The 5,002-nt window shown below is 44.3% G+C and overlaps 1 non-coding gene across 1 annotated transcript; it reads left to right on the top strand.

Annotated features, from left to right (window-relative positions):
• Nucleotides 1-1,194: 1,194 nt before the first annotated feature.
• trnas-gcu (transfer RNA serine (anticodon GCU)) lies at nucleotides 1,195-1,276 on the top strand. Its single transcript has one exon. It is a non-coding gene; the product is annotated as a tRNA-Ser (tRNA).
• The last annotated feature ends 3,726 nt before the right edge of the window (nucleotides 1,277-5,002 follow it).

Below are 5,002 nucleotides of genomic sequence, written 5' to 3'. Positions count from 1 at the left end.
TGCTGTTGGTGTTTTGATAAATGAAGGAAGTTCCCTCCACCCATTTTTTTTGGACAGACAGTGTGGTATAAGGATGTAAAGGGTTAATGCTGAAGATAATGGGATCAACCCCTCCCACTGTCAGAGTGATGATGGGACAGTCACATGAGATGAAGTTTGGGAGAAGAGAGAGCAGCACCAAGGATGCTAGCTTAGCAGGCTTGATGAGTGTGTATAGAGTATTGTGCAAATTAGAAAAGAGTTCTTAGTTCTTTCAGCAGGAACTGTGTCCAGAAAATATCGAGAAACTCACAATTTTATTATTCAGGGGTCGGAACACAGATATTAATTCCAAGTGACAGTTCTGGGACCAATTAACAAAAAAAGTAGAGAATAATATTGCTCACTGATTGAAATCCCCTCGTAAGGAGACAGTTAAACAGGTGATCTTTTGGGGCATCCTTCGATCCAAGGTTTCAGCAACATTTAATCTCCCTTTTTGGTGAAATTCTCTGTTATTTGCAACTTTTTTTTATCAGCTTTGATGGGCGAGTGAAAAAACTGAAAAGATTGAACAGTTCCATCCTTTCTTTTCTTCCTTCTTCTCTTCTTTCCATCAGTTTCTCTTTTCTGTCCCAGATCAATATAATGATGAGAATCCCACTTTAATCTGCTGTTTCTGGTGTTTTATCCATTTCAATCAAAATTTCAACATTCCAATCAAATCTATTTGTTATTCCACAGTGTCTCTCCATGTGTTTTATTCTGTTGTATTCTCTCACAGTCTGTTTGATGATCAATGTTACATCTCACTCTCTGTTCTGGTGACAATCAGAAGCAGTGATATCTGTTTACACCACCCGACAAGTCGGCCTGATGCTGTGCCTCGCTGATCATGTGGGGTTAAAGCAATTCTTCCAGTCAGTTAGTTCAGTTTTCATTTCATGAGAAATTCGGTCATCATGACTTCATCAGTGACCTAATGGTTCAGGTGTCTGAGTGATGTTAATAATGATGTGATGAAATGATTGTATGTTCCAGTCTTTCCGTGGTGGGTTTTCACACTGAGTAGAAACGTGTTGGACATGGTCTGGAAATGTTTCACACTGCTCCATTCCCAACTTCATTTACTTACAGAAGATATATTTCCATCATTCCACAGCTGGCTGCACAGCCAGAAGCTGTGCTGAAGGTGACAGTTATATCTCTGCAACTGACAAGGTGGCCGAGAGGTTAAGGTGGTGGACTGCTAATCCATTGTGCTTTGTACACGTGGGTTCGAATCCCATCCTTGTCGCGAGTTTATGAGCTGTTTCGTGTATTATTTATGTTGGGTGAGCTGATGTGTAAAGTCAGCCTCGAAATCTGTTCTTGTCAGTATCTTGACAGTGATTCCAGAATTGGTTATACTTTATTAAAATTGAGACAGACAATTGGAATTCTTCACCCAAACTGCAGTGGAATGAAGATCAAATAGGGATCACGAAACGGAGCAGGATTTTTCCTCCCCTCCTTCCTTCCATCATTACTTTCTCTGGATTTGCACCAAGTGAAAGACAAATGGGAAAAGCAAATGGCGAGGGAGCAGAGGCAGAAAATTATCCTTTGGCAAGAAATTTATTTTCAAATCTTCTTGATAGATTAAGTGAGTGAGCAATGCTTTGGCAGATGGAGTTTAAAATGAGGGGTCATCGACTACCGACGATTGATCAGAGTGTTTGTTTGTAAGAGGTGAGATGTTAGAAACGGTTGAGGAGCAGAGACCCGAATACTGAATTAATAAAAGCTCGTGGACTGGTAGAAAATAATGTGAAAAGTGAACAGAATATGAAGATTGGAACTCATGTTGCATGGATATAAAGCTCTGTGCTCCAGAAGTAAATGTCCAAGCCCAGATTGTGGGGAATCTGTGGAGAGTGATTTGGTTTTTATTCATTCTTGGGTGTGAGTATCGCTGATAAGGCGGGCATTTATTACCCATTCCTATTGCCGTTGAGAAGGTGGTGGAGAGCTGCCTTCGTGAACTGCTGCAGTCCATATGGTGCAGGAACACCCACACTGCCGTTGGGGAGGGAGTTCCAGGATTGTGACCCAACAACAGTGAATAAATGGCGATATCGTTCCAAGTCAGGATGGTGAGTGACTTGGAGGGGAACCTGCAGGTAGTGAGTTCCCATGCATCTGCTGCCCTTGTCCTTCGAGGTGGTAGTGGTCACGAGTTTGGAAGGTGCTGTTGAAGGATACTTGGCGAGTTGCTGCAGTGCATATGGAGATGGTACACACTGCAGACTCTGTGTACTGGTGGTGGAGAGAGTGAATGTTTAAGGTGGTGGGTTAGGTGGCGATTAAGTGGGCTGCTTTGTCCTGGATGGTATTGAGCTTCTTGAGTGGGATGTATTCCATCACACTCCTGACTTGTGCCTTGTCGATGGTGGACAGGTTTTGGTGTATCAGGAGGTGAGATACTTAGTTTAGTTTAGAGATACAGCACTGAAACAGGCCCTTCGGCCCACCGAGTCTGTGCCGACCATCAACCACCCATTTATATTAATCCTACACTAATCCCATATTCCTACCACATCCCCACCTGTCCCTATATTTCCCTACCACCTACCTATACTATAGGACAATTTATAACGGCCAATTTACCTACCAACCTGCAAGTCTTTTGGCTTGTGGGAGGAAACCGGAGCACCCGGAGAAAACCCTCACAGACACAGGGAGAACTTGCAAACTCCACACAGGCAGTACCCAGAATTGAACCCGGGTTGCTGGAGCTGTGAGGCTGCGGTGCTAACCACTGCGCCACTGTGCCGCCCCTAGAATTCCTAATTTTTCCCACTTGCTGCAGAATTCCTAATCTCTGACCTGCGCTTACAGCCGCAGCATAGATCTGACTGGTCCCGTTTAGTTTCTGGTCAATGGTAACCCCCAACATATTGATGGTGGGGGATTCAGCGATGATAATGCTCTGAATATCAAAAGGTAGATTTTTTTCTCTCTCTCATTGGAGATGTTCACTGCTTGGCACTTGTGTGGCCAGAAGGTTGCTTGTCACTTATCAGCTCAAGCCTGAATATTGTTCAGGTCTTGCTGCTTGTCGGCACAGACTGCTTCAACTGAGGAGTTGTGAATCATCACCTAACATTCCCACTTCTGACTTATTTTGAAGGGAAAGTCGTCAATGAAACAGCTGAGGATGTTTGGGTCTACGACACTACCCTGAGAAACTACTGAAGCAATGTCCTGGGCTGAGATGATTGGCCTCCACGAACCACAACCATCTTGTTTTGTGTGAGGTACAACTCCAGCAAGTGGAGAGTATTCCCCCTGATTCCCATTGACTTCAATTTTGCTAGGGATCCTTGATGCCACACTCACTCAAGGGCAATCACTCTCACCTCTCCTCTGGAATTCCACTCTTTCATCTCTGTTTGGACCAAGCTGCAATGAGATCATAACAACATAAGATCAGAACAACTAGTAGCAGGAGTAGGCCATTTGGCCCCTCGAGCTTGCTCCGTCATTCAATAGGATCATGGCTGACCTGATCATGACCTCAACCCCACTTTCCTGCCTGCCCACATAACCCTTGGCTCTCTTGTAGATAAAAATCGTGAAGACATTCAATGACCCAGCCTCCACTGCTCTCTGCGGTAGAGAATTCCAAAGATTAATGACGCTCTGAGAGAAGAAATTCCTTCTTAAATGAAAAACCCCTAAATCTGAAACTGTGTCCCCGAGTTCTAGATTCCACCACGAGGGGAAACTTCCTCTCAGCATCTACCCTGTCAAGTCCCCTCAGAATCTTATATGTCTCAATACGTTCACCTTTCATTTTTCTCAACTCCAATGAGTATCGGTCCAACCTGCTCAACTTTCCTCATACGACAACCCCTTCATCACTGGAATAAATCTGGTGAACCTTCTCTGAACTGCCTCCAATGCAAGTATATCCCTCCTTAAATATGGAAACCAAAACTGTACACAGTACTCTAGGTGTGGTTTCACGAGCACCCTGTACATTTGTAGCAACACGTCTCTACTTTTATACTCCATTCCCCTTGCAATAAAGGGTAACATTCCATTTGCCTTCCTAATTATTTGCTGTACCTGCATGGTAACTTTTTGTGATTCATGTACGAAGACACCCAGATCCTTCTACTCCGCAGCATTCTGTAATCTCTCACAATTTGAATAATATTTTCCTGTTCTATTCTTCCTGCCAAAGTGGATAACCTCACATTTTCCCACATTCTACTCTATCTGCCAAATTATTTCCTGGAGCTGAGATACCCTGGCAGAACCTAAACTGAGCATCGATGAGCAGATTATTGTTAAGTGTGTGGTGCTTGATATCACTGTTGGTGACATCTTCCATCACTTTGTTGATGATTGATAGTAGACTGATGGGGCGGCAATTGGTCAGATTGGATTTGTCCTGCTTTTTTACGGACAGGGCACACCTGGGCAATTTTCCTCATTGTTGAGTAGATGCCTTGTTGTCGCTCTACTGGAACAGCTTGGCTGAGGGCTCAGCTAGTTCTGGAGCACAAGTCTTCAGTACTCGAGCCGGAATGTTTTTAGGGCCCATAGTCTTTGATGTACTGAGTGCCTTCAGCTGTTTCTTGCTATCATGTGGAGTGAAGCGAATTGGCTGAAAACTGGAAGCTGTGATGCTGGGGACCTCAAGAGGCCGAGATGAATCATCCACTGAGCAATTTCTGACTGAAGGTGGTTTCAAATGCTTCAGCTTCATCTTTTGCACTGACGTGCTCGGCTCCACCAACATTGAGGATAGGGAAGTTTTTGGAGCCTCCTCATCTGGTTCGTTATTTAATTGTCCTCCACCTTTCATGACTGGATCCCTAGTTTCTCAGGGCAGTGCCCTAGGCCCAACCATCCTCAGCTGTTTCATTGATGGCTTTCTCTTCAACATAAGTCAGAAGTGGGCATGTTCGCTGATGATTCACAACTCCTCAGATACTGAAGCAGTCTGTGCCTGCAAGCAGCAAGACCTGAA

The sequence above is a fragment of the Heterodontus francisci genome, unplaced genomic scaffold (genome assembly GCF_036365525.1).
Source record: "Heterodontus francisci isolate sHetFra1 unplaced genomic scaffold, sHetFra1.hap1 HAP1_SCAFFOLD_58, whole genome shotgun sequence".
Classification (NCBI taxonomy): domain Eukaryota; kingdom Metazoa; phylum Chordata; class Chondrichthyes; order Heterodontiformes; family Heterodontidae; genus Heterodontus; species Heterodontus francisci.
Note: the sequence above shows the minus strand (reverse complement) of the source record. Positions and strands in the feature narration are given on the sequence as shown.